Below are 15,596 nucleotides of genomic sequence, written 5' to 3'. Positions count from 1 at the left end.
TCACCATCCCTCCGCAGCCGATGCCCACCATGTTCCGTGCTCTGCCACCTGCTGCCAATGCCCACCTATTCTCCCAGGTGGTCAGTGCACATCATAGCAAATGGTTGTTCGGTTGTTCTGCCGTTCGGGCTATTTGTATATTAGGGTTTTATATATATCCAAATAGACAGAACAGCAGAATGACCAGTCGCTATGATGTACATTGACCACCAGGGGCAAATGCTCAAAGCAGGAGCTGCTCCCAGGTGGTCAGTGCGCTCCCACAGAGGGAGCGCTACTCACCCAGAAGCCTGGCTCACAGGGAGTGGGCCTAAGCTGGCAGGCAGACATCCCCCAAGGGGTCCCAGACAGCAAGAGGGCACAGGCCAGGCTGAGGGACCCTCCCCCCTCAGCCGAATGTTGTGCACCAGGCCTCTAGTGATATATAATATGCAAAGGATTTACATGAACCCTAATTCCATAATTCTGAGTAGCTATGAAATGGTGTCACTGATACATTTTAGGGTATGAAAATAATGTTAATTTACAATATCTGTTCTATACTACCACTATATTTGCAGACATACTCTTTCCTTCTTTAACTTTAATATGTACCACCAAAGGAAAGTGCAGATAAATTATGGGTTTTCTTCATTAAAAGAACTAAGAGTAGGGTGGGGGATTGACTGTGACTTCTATGGGAAGCTGAATTTAGGATTTGGAAAATGTTGCACCTCTAGATCTGAGATTATTGAGAGAGGAGAGCAATTACTGAGAAGTTATAAAAAGCAGATTAAAAAAAAAACCTGATTATTTCAGCATATGCTAATTTTATATGAAAGTTTACGCTTCTAAAAGACTTTGTTGTGTTAGTTTTGCTTCTATTGTTTTTATCTAAACTGTTTAGATAAATTCTTAATATTTCTCAAAAGACTAGCAAATTGGTGCACTTTTGGTTGAAGAACTTGAAAAGATTGTCTAAGATAAATAAGAACTAGAAAGAAATCTTAGAAAGTATCCATTTCAACCCCTCTCATTTTACTCAGTGAGAATCAGGAAAGTTAAACAACTTTCTCCAATTAATTCATCGATTTAGTGGCAAAGCTAGAACCAAACCCTGACACTCAATCCAGTGTTCTTTCTACTACACAATTCTGTCTGAAAAAAATTCCCATGCCCTGGCATTGGATCTAGTGGGGCTGAAACTCTCTTCTTTCATTAAGTATATAATGGGAATTTGGTAAAATGTAAGAAACATGCAGAGAAATCTGTAAACACTCAGAACTCATCTCAGAAATACAGTCAACTGAGAAGATGTTCATGTCTTTCCAATTAGAACCCTTGGAGCGGAAACCCAACAGCTGTGTAAAATTTTATTTTGTAGCATTTTGGAACTAACTCTCTGACACAGTAAAATATACTCTCTTTTCCTTGAAAAAGCTTTCTTCTGTGTCTTTTGGCACAGATTACTTTTCTTTTTTCTCCCTGTTTTAATTCACTTTTTTTGTTAATTTTCATCCTCTTTATTACTTCCCTTTATGTCCTCACTTGTTTAAAAAAATCTCATGGGACATATAATCTAAATTCTTGTCTAGAAGATTTAATGTCTTATGTTTTTTGGTAGATACAATTCTGAAAAACAGATCCTCAGCCAAACAGGGAAAAAAAGGAAAAGCATCCATAGATCTCTTCTTCAGTTTTTCTCTTCAGAATTCTTTCTCCTCTTTAATTGGAACTCTTCCTCTTGGTCAGACTTCCGTTTGATCACTATTAGAATCTCTAATTGCTCACTGTAGTGATCTATTTAGTACTCATTTTTTGGAGGTACTTGTTTCATTTGATTTTGATAGTCTCCTAACATGGGAACTTTGGAGTAGAAATTGAGAATGAGAAAATTTGGGAGGATAATGAAGAGTTTGTTCCTAATAAAATTGCAAGAGAGAAAGATTAATTAAGTGCCCTCAGAGTTTTGACTTCCACATGATAGGGTCACAATATTGAAGAAAAAATATCTCTATATATAAAAAGGTAGCTACCGTAACAGCCATAACGACCTAACAACCGGTCGCTATAATGCCCACTGTGGCCAGCCAACCTCCTGATCAGGGGGTGGGGCCAGTGGCCCACCTCTCAGCCCTGCCCCACTGCTGACCTGATCAGACTCTCCCACCTCAATAAAGAGCAGGGCCTCCTGGCCAAATGCCCCCTACCTCCCTCCCCCCCCCAGCCATGCCCCAGATCAGCCCTCCCCACTACAATAGGCCCTCAGCCCCTCTCCCTAGCTGCCCATTCCCCTGATGGGCCCCCACCACCCTGATCACCCAAAGCCCCTCCCCCTGGCCAGCCCTGCCCCTGATCACCACCCCACGTCAATAGGGGGCAGGGCTGGCCGGCCAACCTCCTGCAGCCCCTCCCTGGCCAGTCATGCCCCCAATAGGCCCCCACCATACTGATCAGCCCACAGCCCCTCCCCCAGGCATACCCCATCCCAGATCGCCCCCCCAACCCTGATCAGGAGCAGGACCACCTGGCCAACCACCCATGGCCCCTCCCCAAGGCCACTGGCCCCTGATCGGTCCCCCCGCCCACCCCATTTGGGGGTGGGGCCAGCTGGCCCACTTCCCACAGCCCCTTCCATGGCCAGCCCTGCCCCCAATCAGCCCCCCAATCCCTCTAGTATGTATATAAAGAAAAAGCACCCTCAAGTAGCAATATTTGCTAGCGTAGATCTGAGTGTGTATTTATTTTAATATTTGAACTAAATAAAAACAATGAGTAATAGCTACCTTTTCCAAGTGTTTAGATCTCTAGAAATCTTCACTGCTCTCCAAGCAAACTTTTTCTAGTCCTCTTTCTTTTATTCTGCCTTTACCTGAATCCCATGCATTTATCACTATTGATGCTGGTTTTTTAATAAGTATAAGATGAAAAAAAAAAAATAAGTATAAGATGTTGGGGAGCCCTGACTGGTTTGGCTCAGTGGATAGAGCGTCAGCCTGTGTACTGAAGGGTCCCAGGTTCGATTCTGGTCAAGGGTAAAAAAAAAAAAAAAAGATGTTGGGGAGCAGAGTTTGAGCAAAAGTAAGTATTATGATAGGATATCTGTGCCTTACTAAGGTGATAGGTTGCAAATTACAGTTGCAGATAACTTTGTGAATTTCCAGAAACACATCTACCTAATGTTGTTTTGCTCTGAGGCATGAAATATATTTTCAAAATTGTTTTAGTAAAAATACTCTTTTCTTTATTAATATTTATGTTTAGGAAACTTAAAGTGATTTTCAAATTCTTGACTTTCAAGCCAGTTCTTCCTTCCCTTTTGCTTCTTATGCCATTTAAGGTGAAGAGCAGTAATTAAAGGATGATTTCATTGTTAAAGATGGAGCAATTTTAGAATTTTTAAAGAAGCAAGTAAAAGTTTTAGAATTTAAAGCTATACCACACTAGGGGTCCCCACAGTAAACATTTACATAGAAAATGAAAAACTTAAGAGTTGTGAAATATCAACAGGAAAAACTTAAAATCAGGTAGGCTAATTTTTAAAAACAAGATTGCAAGAATCAAGTGGAATGGTTTAGTTTGTTTTCTGAGGCAGTTACAGTACTTTGTTTTGATGGTGGTTGGGTGATTTTTTGTGTATGTGTATATTTTATGTATTATTATTATGTTACTAGAGGCCCAGTGTATGAAATTCATGCACGGAGGGGGGCGGTCCCTCAGCCCAGCCTGCATCCTCTCCAATCCGGGACCCCTTGGGGGATGTCCAACTACCTAAACCAGCAGTCAGACATCCCTCTTGCAATCCTGGACTGCTGGCTATTAACCGTCCACCTGCCTGCCTGATCACCCCTAATCATTCTTCCTGCCTGCCTGATTACCCCTAACCCCTCTGCCTGCCTGCCTGATCGCCCCTAACCCCTCTGCCTGCTGGCCTGATTGCCCCTAACCACCTCTGCCTACTGACTGAATGCCCCTAACTGCCCTCCCCTGCCGGCCTGAATACCCCTAACTGCCTCTGCCTCAGCCCCCGCCACTGTGGCTTTGTCCAGAAGGAGGACCAGATGACCGGAAGATGTCTGGTCTATCCGGTCTAATTAGCATATTACCCTTTTATTAGTATAGATGATTATTATTAAACTCCACTAGGCTGAAAGCACATCGTCAGGATGATGGACAATATAAAGAAGTATGTTACAGTAAAAGAAAATAGGAAGAACAAAAATGGGATGGATTGACTCCATAAAAGAAGCCACAGGCATGAATCTCAGGAGCTGAGCAGGATGGTCAAGGACAAGACATTATGGACGTCACTCATTCACAGGGCTGCAAGGAATTGGAGCCGATTCAACAGCACAACACACACGTTACAGCAAAGACATATTTCACTATTTGGTGGTGGCCACTTCTATTTTTTCTGTATCTTAATTTCCTGAGTTTCTCTTCAGATTCAAGGTTTGTGATATATAAATATAACGAAATGAAATATTGTCCTAAAGCTAAACTATGGACTCTGACATTTAAAGGGACCTAAAAGGGCCCTGCCGGAGTGGCTCAGTTGGTTGAGTGTCATCCCATGGACCGAGAAGTCACCGGTTCAATTCCTGGTCAGGGCACATGCCTGCTTTGTGGACTTGATCCCCAGTAGGGGGCATGTAGGAGGCAGCAGATCAATGTTTCTCTCTCTCCCTCTCCCTTCTCTCTTTCTAAAGTCAATAAAAACATTTTTTTTTAATTAAAGGGACCTAAAAGGTATTTTGGGGTCCAAGAAAATAGAATACCATTTTATTTGTATTTCACTGATGTAAAATCATGCTAGCCAGCTATTTTGTTCTCTCTAACAAGAGTAGACCAAAAGAACACAAGTTAAGTAGTATCAAAAAGGATCTCTAACTGTGAGATGGTGAGAAATTCATGTGATAAAATGAATTCAATGTGTCTCTATTTGAGAAAGTTCTAAAGACAATCTTTGTGGGCAAGAGAATGGTGGTTGGATGTAGTCTTGATTTACTGTAAAGGCCCACAGGGATGTGCTTCACTGGTATTTTATTACCCAGGTTTGACAGGAGCAGGAGTCCTCTCTGGAGAGTGGAGTGATATTCACGTCACTGTCACTTCACTCTTCTTCACAGCCTAGGAACTAAGATTCACTGTGGCCACTCAACAGGTATAACTGGGCACACCTTAGCCCTAGATTCTGATCTCAATATATTCCGGTCCCTCAAGGTTAATTGGCATTTTCCTGACTTCTATTATGGCTGACACTCTTAAGCAAGCTGTACATACCTTCCAAAATAGGCCACAGTGCTGTTTGAAATAGAAATCTGTCAAGAAAATGCTGGATTGGGGTTACTTATGCCTTTTCCTCCAGATGGGAGCCAAACTCATATTGAGAGTATGTTTTGTAATCAGAGGACCTTTCCTAATCCCCTCTCAACAAAAACCAGAAGGAAGCGACAAAAATGTCTCCAAGGAAGAGACTTTTTATTCTATTCAGTTGACCCTTTCCATTTGCCATCTTATTATTTCATTTGTTCTTAACTATAGTCCAGTTCATTTTTTAATCCATCAGGTTCTCAGATCTTTCTTGCATGTGTTGTTTTCTGTAGTAGTGAGGGTGGCACAATTCCTTTAATACTAAAAGGAGGCATCATTTATCTGGTATCCATCATGGTCTAGGTCAGGGGTGGGCAAACTTTTTGACTCGAGGGCCACAGTGGGTTCTTAAACTGGACCGGAGGGCCGGGACAAAAGCATGGATGGAGTGTTTGTGTGAACTAATATAAATTCAAAGTAAACATCATTACATGAAAGGGTACGGTCTTTTTTTTTTTTAGTTTTATTCATTTCAAACGGGCCGGATCTGGCCCGCGGGCCATAGTTTGCCCACGGCTGGACTAGGTACTAAGCAGGGGCCTCATATTTATCATTTCTAATCCTCACACCAGTTCTGCGAGATTGGTATCCTAATTTTACAGAGGTGGTAACCAGATCATGGTCATTCAAGGTCCAAAGCAGGACCATCTAGTCAACTCTACACTGACACTTCCTATGGCTCTTTTCCATATGGATTATAGGGGGATACCAGCCCTGAAAAGCAACCTAGCATTCATTCAGAGAGGCAAGTTTGTTTTGAAAATTGTAATTTCCTCCTCCTGTGTCCCTCCATTCCTGTCAAACTCAGAAGCTCGTACACATGGAAGCAAAGTGAGGAGGGAAACGGATAATTTGTGGAGTGTAATACATGATTAGTCTATTGCTGTTTTCTTGTCTTTTTATACACTGATTTTCTTTTATATGCATACTAGAGGCCCAATGCACAAAATTCATGCAGGCGGGGGGGGGGGGGGAGGGGGGAGGCAGGGGAGGCCCCTCAGCCCAGCCTGCACCCTCTCTAATCTAGGACTCCTTGGGGGATGTCTGACTGTAGGTTTAGGCCTGATTCCGGGGATCAGGCCTAAACTGGCAGTCGGACATCCCTCTCACAATCCAGGACCGCTGGCTCCTAACTGCTCACCTGCCTGCCTGGCTGATCACTCCTAACCGCCTCTGCCTGCTGGCCTAGTCGTCCCCAACTGCCGCTTGCTGCCAGCCTGGTTGCCCCTAACTGCCCCCCCCCCCACCAACCTGGTCGTCCCTTACAGCCCCCCCCCCCCCCCCCCCCCGTAGCTCCCAACTGCCCCACCCCTTCCAGCCTGGTTGCCACCAACTGCCCCCCCTGCTGGCCTGGTTGCCCCCACACAGCCTGCTGTTCAGTCACTTGGTCATCCCTCACTAACCCCCCTGCTGACCTGGTCACCCCATGCAGCCTGCTGGTCGTTACTTTTACTGGGATGGCATCCCAGACAATTTGCATATTCCTCTAATATTAGTATAGATTTTTTTTTTCTCTTACATGTTAGGATTGATCTCAATTTCCCCTTTGCTATAGTACCCCAGTACCATTTACATTTCCAATTTGTTGTATATAAATTCAATTGCATTTATTTACATTGCAATAGAAGAAAAAGAGAGAATTCTGAGCTTGTTTCTGTAATTTTCTTTTGTTCTTATTCCGAAGTTAAAGCCGAGAGTTTGGCAGGTGGTAGTTTACAGGACTGAAGGCTGAAGCTGACGCAAGGAAAGACCTCTCTTTATAATGTGAACAAACCCACTAAATATAATATGCTAGGGCATTTCAAGTGGAAGGGAAGAAGAGCTAGTGTCTTTGTAAGGAGATATGCAAAAGCAGAAGCCAAGGCAATAAGATTCTCAAGCCTGGAAAAGAGACAATAGCTTACTGTGAGTAAGTGGGACTGTGGCCTGCTCTCTCTCTCTCCTGCCTTCTGGAAGGTCTTTGTGGTGTAGGGGATGTCTGCATGGTGGGCATATTTGGGTAGCATCACATCCCTCAACATTCTTAACTCTGGTAAAGGCTCCCATGAATGGTATGGAGCAAAGCCACAGGACCACCAGACTTGGATGTTCTTGCAAGCTTGGACAATGCCCATCTCAGCAGCAAGTGTGAGTGCAGTGTAGACTAAAGTTTGCTCTCTGGAATAAGGGTCTTACATGGGATGGACATGGGTGGGGAGGGGAGGCAGAGCCCATTAATGACTAAATTTCTTACAACTTTGGTGGAATAGGTTCTCCAAATAAGATTAAGTTTAAGAAAATATTGTAGGCTGAATTTTTTTGCTTATCTCTTAGGTCCATTCTCCACTTTTTTCTGTCTGCTCTGTGCCCCAGGGAGCTAACCTTTTTGGATGGCTTCTACAGACTTCTTTGCCCTCTGGATTCCAGTTGTGTCCAGCCATTGGGAGGCACTGGCAGGAGATCAGAGGAAGAGAAAGGATGAACTGGGATGTTTACTTCTAAGGATCCCTCCCTGTGGGTTGACTGAGTCCTTTTACTGAAGGCAGCAGATCCTGTCTGGTGGCCCTGCCTTGTAGTTAATCTCTCTGGGTTGTGTTCTGTTAACCATTCCCTCTCCTTGCCCTCAAAAATCTAAAATCTTTAGAAGCTTTCCCACTGTCATTAGCATGATGTGGGGGTAGGGGAGCTGCACTATTCCTACCTGGCTTCCTTTAATCCTATCTACACTTTTTAAGTAACTTCTTTGTTAAATCCTCCTCAATTACTTATCTTTTGTGGTGCCATCTTTTCTCTGGCAGGAGCCTGACTAATTAATTTATGGATTCATATTTTTCACACCTGAGTTTGTGGACTCAAAACCCTTACATGTGCCACTTTTTTCTGTAATTACCAAAAACCCTTGTGCAGTTTCTATTAAGGACTCTGAGTAGATTATAACTCCTAGCACTGAAGCCTAATCATTTTGAGATTTTTGACTGAAAGTCCCACATTCCAGGGAAGGTCTCAGTCCCAGGCAAATAGAATGGTTGATGAACCTAGTTATGACTCTGGTGGTCATAACCTAGTTATGACTTGGGTGTGCATGCAAAGAAGTCCCTAGTGACTTGTGTCTAGTGGAGTATGATGAGACAGAGTTTGAAAATTACTGCACAATTCTACGTATAAGATTATCCAGAAGATGAAAGAAATTAGGATAAATGCAACTCTGCTGAACAACTGTTTCAAAATACTTTTTAAAAAAGTATATAAATCTATTGTCACATTTTTATCTTAGATAAAATATATTATCTCTCAATACTAACATGCACAAAATGCTATAATATTATAAAGATATTTTAAAGTAAAGGTATAATTTGTAGGATTGAAAATATCTATAAAATAACACACTTTATACATGATGCTTACATTCTGTAAAATTAATAAATTTGTAAGAATGATTACTAAAGAATTTACCTGGTCATGAAAATAACTTACAGCAAAGCCTCCTCCTTCATTTCACGTTAATATTCCCTTTGAAGGTTTCAAAGAGCTTCACAAATCTTAGGCCACTAGAAAGAAAGGATTTCATCTATTTGCACCATAAACTGCACAGCAAAACCTTCATCACATGTTTACTGAAAAATGCTGGGCTGGATGATAAGGATAGTGTAGCATAGATCCCAGGGGCCTCCAATGCTTACCTAATACTTTTTAGTGGGTCATGGATATGAGACCCTCATTTCAGAATGATCAAAAATTCAACTACTGCCCTAACCGGTTTGGCTCAGTGGATAGAGCGTTAGCCTGTGGACTCAAGGGTCCCAGGTTCAATTCCTGTCAAGGGCATGTACCTTGGTTGCGGGCACATCCCCAGTAGGGTGTGTGCAGGAGGCAGCTGATCAATGTTTCTCTCTCATCGATGTTTCTAACTCTCTATCCCTCTCCCTTCCTCTCTGTAAAAAAAATCAATAAAATATATCTTTAAAAAAAAGATCATCATTCTCCCCTTAAAAAATAAATAAATAAAATAAATAAAAATTTTTAAAAAATTCAACTACTTCTTAAAGGTGGAGGAGCAGTGTTGTCAGAATCCTGGGTACAAGGTGAAAATGATCCTCCATACCTAGACTTGACTTTGGAGGCATGGTTTACCATGTTGAAACAGATGACAGAGCTGGGAAAGGTCAAGTATCTTGTGATGGAAATGATTACCAGAAACTAAGAGTGCTTTTCGGAGATATAGTTTCCATCCCAAGAGGAAAGGCAGTTGTATCTTGGATGAGGCTAATTTGAGCTGGCAGGGAGCTGAAAAAGAACACAATCTGTGGAATGTCTGAGGAAGTCAACCTGAAGAGGCCACTAGTGCTCCCACGTAAAACACGTCAGTGGCCGTGGTGGAAGGCACTTGAGAGCTGGCTCCAGGGCCTGCGATGAGAGAATACAGTGGGTAAAACTCCTAAGTGTTGCCAGAGTTAGGAAAAGCTGACCATATAGTAGTCCTCCCTTATCTGCAGTTTGCTTTCCATACTCAGTTACCCTGCAGTCAATAGCGGTCCGAAATTATTAAATGGAAGGTTCTAGAAACAAACAATTCATACATTTTTTAAAATTTATCGATTTGAGAGAGAGAAACATTGATTTTGTTGTTGCTGTTTCACTTATGTCTGCATTCATTGGTTGTTTCTTGTATGTGCCCTGACCGGGAATTGAACCCACAACCTTGGTGTATCAGGACAAGGTTCTAACCAACTGAGCTACCAGGCCAGGGACACAATTTATAAGTTTTAAATGGGATGATGTTCTGAGTAGCATGATGAAATTTTGCACCATCCTGCTCTGTCCGGCCCGGGCATGTGCATCATCCCTTTGTCCAACATATCCCATTTATCAGAGAAAGAGAGAGAGACCACATTCACATAACTTTCGTTACAGTATATTGTTATAATTGTTCTATTGTATTATCAGTTATTGTTGTTAATCTCTTACTGTGCCTAACTAATGAATTAAACTTTACCATAGGTGTATGTGTATAGGAAAAACATAGTATATATAGGGTTGGGTACGATCTGTGGTTAAAGCATTCACTGTGGGTCTTGGCACATATCCCCACAGATAAGGAGGGACTGGTGTATTCATAGTAAAGTTAGAGACTTTGTTACAAAGAACCTGCCCTCAGATCCTGGAGAAGAGTGTCGCTGACCCACTTAGCACAGGTGTGAGCAGGAGCTAGGATAAGCATCTTTCCCTGTGAGGAACTCAACCTAACTGGACTCAATTCCTTTCAACCTTCTCCCAAGTAGGGGAGCTGGTGAAAAGGGGGAAAGAAGAAGCAGCTGTTTCCTTCAACAAGGTCGGAAACATGGGTCCTTTTCAGGCAATTGGCCCAAACCCTGCAAGGGAGTAGGTCAATTTCTTTGCTTTGCTTCCACGTCTTCCCTATAAAAGTTTTCCTTTAGCTCAGTGGTTCTCAACCTTCTGGCCCTTTAAATACAGTTCCTCATGTTGTGACCCAACCATAAAATTATTTTCATTGCTACTTCATAGCTATAATGTTGCTACTGTTATGAATCGTAATGTAAATATCTGATGTGCAGGATGGTCTTAGGCGACCCTTGTGAAAGGGTCATTCGACCACCAAAGGGGTCGAGACCCACAGGTTGAGAACCGCTGCTTAGCTGCTGTCTCCTAACCACTTCTGGTTTGGCTCTGCTGGATTCAAATCAACTTTTGCTCAAATAACCTCCAAAACATTTTTAATGTGCCTCAGTTGTCTTTTAACACCCCACACAGCTGCTCTGTTATCTGAAGACTTCAAGTTATCTGGGCTTAATACAAACTCGAAACCAGCTCTGACAATGGGAAGATTTGGGGCTATCCTGGGAGGAAGACATTTTTCCAAGAGGGCTCAGGTTCTGAAAGGGACAGGCAGGACATGTCCCTGTGCTCAGCTAACAGTTAGCTCTTGGGGAAATATTACTGTGATATTGTGATTTATAATCATAAATACATCTTTGGTTTTCCTCCCCATTCCTGGCACAGAACTCCTTAAACTCTTCCAACTTCCTAAGTGATGAAAGCAGTGAAGCTGTCTTTTGCTATTCATAACAAGCCCCTTTAACCACATCGGAGTTTATGTTAACGAAGTGGCTGTTGGAAAGCTCCTAGGTCACCGAAGGAGGGGGGCTGGTTGCCAGGGAAGCCGACCATGTGATTAGAGGGTTGGAACATTCAGTCCCACTCCTAACCTCTGGGGAGGAGAGAGAGGAAATTGAGTTCAACCACCAATTGGCCAAAGATGTAATCAATCATGTCAATGTAATGTCGACTCCATAAAACCCCCGAAAGAGGGGGGTTTGGAGAGTTTCTGGTTTGCAGGGCAAAAATGCCGGGAAGGTGGTGCACCCCAAACTTCAAGGGGACAGATGCTCCTGTGCTCCGGACTCTTCCGGACTTTGCTCTGTGTGCCTCTTCATCTGTCCGTTCCTTCAGATCCCATTCATATCCTTTGTAATACGCTGGGAATCTAGTAAGAAAACTGATTTCCTAAGTTCTTTAAGCTAAGTAGCTTGTAGCAAATTAGTCAAACCTGAGGAGGGGGTCATGGGAACCTTAGATCTAATGGAGAAGTGGTGGTGATACAGTGGGGAATGAAGAACACCTTGACCAAGTGATCCGGATTAATACCTCCACGGGGAGGCAGACGGAGAGCTTGTGCGTCCAGATGAGCTTCCCGTGAAAGACACAGCGTCACCGAGGTAAGGAATGCTGTATTAAAAGGAGGGAAGACTATTTTTTAAACATGCCAACGGAAAGCTGTGGGAATATTCCAGATTAAAGGAAGCTAAAAAGATCAGACAACTAGATGCAGCATTTGGTTAGGTGTCTGTGCTGGAGGAGAAAAAAATGCTATCAAAAACATTTTTGCCTTAATTCACAAATGTGAAATTCAGACAGTCAAATAGATAAAAAGTATGATATCAATGTTAAATGTATTGAAGTTGCTAACTGTACTGGGGTTACATAAGAGATAATCATGACCCTTAGGAAATACACACTGAAAAGTTTAGGGGTAAAAGACCATGATTTATGTAACTTGCTCTCAAATGGGTGAGGCAAAAAGAGAAAATAACAAAGCAAATGGGGTGTAATGTTAATAACTGAATCTGGGTAAAAGGTATGCGGGTTATTTACTTACTACTCGTAGTTACAACTTTTCTGTACGTTTGAAATTATTTGCTAATGAAAAGTTAGAATGATTTTCAGAGCATGCTTTTTGTTCTTTCTGGCTTTTTATGTACATTTTTAAAAATTTCATTTTATTGCTTAAAGCATTACAAAGAGTAATACATATGTCTCCACCCCCACCCCCCCATTTTCCTTCCCCTGGCCTCCCCTACCCCCCTGTATCTTGCGTCCATTGGTTATGCTTATATGCATGCATACAGTGCTTTGGTTGATCTCTTACCTCCCCCGCCCCAACCCTCCCCAGCCTTCCCACTGTAGTTTGATAGTCTGTTTGATGCTGCTCAGCCTCTGTATCTATTTTTGTTCATCAGTTTATAATGTTCTTTATTATCCAAAAATGAGTGAGATCATGTGGTATTTTTCTTTCATTGACTGGCTTATTTCACTTAGCATAATGCTCTCCAGTTCCATCCATGCTGTTGCAAATGGTAAGAATTCCTTCTTTTTTATAGCAGCGTAGTATTCCATTGTGCAGATGTACCACAGTTTTCTAATCCATTTATCTGCTGATGGGCATTTAGGCTGTTTCCAAATCTTAGCTATGGTGAATTGTGCTGCTATGAACATAGGGGTGCATATATCCTTTCTGATTGGTGTTTCTGGTTTCTTGGGACATAGTCTTAGAAGTGGGATCACTGGGTCAAATGGGAGTTCCATTTTTAACTTTTTGAGGAAACTCCATACTGTCTTCCATAGTGGCTGTACCAGTCTGCATTCCCACCAGCAGTGCACAAGGGTTCCTTTTCCTCCACATCCTCTCCAGCACTTGTCGTTTGTTGATTTGTTGATGATAGCCAGTCTGACAGATGTGAGATGGTACCTCATTGTTGTTTTGATTTGCATCTCTCAGATGATTAGTGACTTTGAGCATGTTTTCATATGTCTCTCAGCCTTATGTATGTCCTCTTTCAGAAAGTGTCTATTTAGGTCCTTTGCCCATTTTTTGATTGGATTGTTTATCTTCCTTTTGTTAAGTTGTATGAGTTCCCTGTAAATGTTGGAGATTTAAACCCTTATCAGAGATAACATTGGCAAATATGTTCTCCCATGCAGTGGGCTTTCTTGTTGTTTTGCTGATGGTTGTTTTTGCTGTGCAGAAGCTCTTTATTTTGATGTAGTTCCATTTGTTTATTTTCTCCTTAGTTTCCATTGCCCTAGGAGCTGTATTGGTAAAGATATTGCCACGACAAATGTCGGCTATTTTGCTGCCTATGGAGTCTTCTAAGATGTTTATGGTTTCCCATCTTACATTTAAGTCCTTTATCCATTTTGAGTTTATTTTTGTGTATGGTGTAAGTTGGTGATCTAGTTTCATTTTTTTGCAAGTATCTGTCCAGTTTTCCTAACATCATTTATTGAAGAGTCTATCTTGTCTTCACTGTGTGCTCTTGCCTCCTTTGTCAAATAGTAATTGAGCATACTGGCTTGTGTCTATTTCTGGGTTCTCTGTTCTGTTCCACTCATCTATATGTCTGTTCTGGTGCCAGTACCAGGCAGTTTTGAGAACCGTGGCTTGGTCTTATACCTTGATATCTGGTATTGTGATTCCTCCTACATTGTTCTTCTTTCTCAAGATTGCTGCAGCTATTGGGGGCCTTTTTTTTTTTTTTATTCCAGGTGAATTTTTGGAGAGTTTGTTCTAGGTCTTTGAAGTATGCCGTTGGTATTTTAATGGGGATTGTGTTGAATTTATAGATTGCTTTGGGTAGTGTGGACATTTTAATGATGTTGATTCTTGTACATTTTTTATCACATAGTCAAATACATATTTTGTCGTTACAAATCAAGTTGACTTTTACAATGTATTATTCTGTCCACTGCCATGATAAAACCACAGAGGCAGGCCCTGAAGAGGAGTTAGTGCACCAACAGCAGCAGGTCTCCAAGCAGACAGTATGGCATCTTTGAAATTAATTATGATTTTACTGTCACTTGGTTGGATGGGGATAGGAGCAAAATGAGGGTGATGAAGTGAAGAGCCTAATGTGAATATCTTACTACATTTAAGCACCCAAACTAAAATGTTCAACACATTATCCTATCTAATAAAAGAGAAGCATGGTAATTGGCGTACGACCGCTACCCTTCCTATTGGCTAATCAGGGCAATATGCAAATTAACTGCCAGCCAAGATGGCGCCCAGCAGGCAGGCAGCTTGAAACTAATATGAGGCTTGCTTGCTTCAGTGACGGAGGACTCCAACGTTCCCCACCTGCCGCTGCAGGCCTCTGAGCTGCAACTCTAAGCAACTATGTAACAAATATAGAAGCTAAACAAAACCCCAGAAACCTGCTTTAGTCCTGGGCTTCAGCCAGCAGAATCGCAACATTATAAGCAAAGGCCAGAAACCTACTTTCAGCAACAGAGGCCTAAGAGCTGGAACCAAGCCTCAAAGCTAAAGCTGGCCCAGAATAAAAAAGAAAAAAAGGAGCGGTTGGGAGCTTCAGTCACCCACCAGCCTGAAAACAGCCCTCAGCCCCTCACCCAGACTGGCCAGGCACCCCAGTGGGGACCCCCACCCTGAAGGGTGTGTGACCAGCTGCAAACAGCCATCATCCCCTCACCCAGGCTGGCCAGGCACCCCAGTGGGGACCCCCACCCTGAAGGGTGTGTGACCAGCTGCAAACAGCCATCATCCCCTCATCCAGGCTGGCCAGGCACCCCAGTGGGGACCCCCACCCTGATCCAGAACACCCTTCAGGGCAAACCAGCTGGCCCCACCCATGCACCAGGCCTCTACCCTATATAGTAAAAAGGTAATATGCCTCCCAGCACCGGGATCAGCGGAGCCGCGAGGCCTCCTGGCACCGGGATCAGCATGACAGGGGGCAGCGCCCAAACCCCCTGATTGCCCTGCGGCTCTGTGTGTGACAGGGGGCGGGGCCACAACCTCCCTATCCACCCTGCTCTGTTCGTGACAGGGGAAGGCGCCCCAACCCTGCTCTGTGCCTGATAGGGGGGAGCTCCCCAACCCCCTGATCGCCCTGCAGCTCTGTGTGTGACAGGGTGCGGCGCCCCAAACCCCCCACCCCCCCACCCCA

This window comes from Myotis myotis, unplaced genomic scaffold (genome assembly GCF_014108235.1).
Source record: "Myotis myotis isolate mMyoMyo1 unplaced genomic scaffold, mMyoMyo1.p scaffold_m19_p_3, whole genome shotgun sequence".
In the NCBI taxonomy this organism is placed as follows: Eukaryota; Metazoa; Chordata; class Mammalia; order Chiroptera; family Vespertilionidae; genus Myotis; species Myotis myotis.
This window is presented reverse-complemented; position numbering follows the sequence as displayed.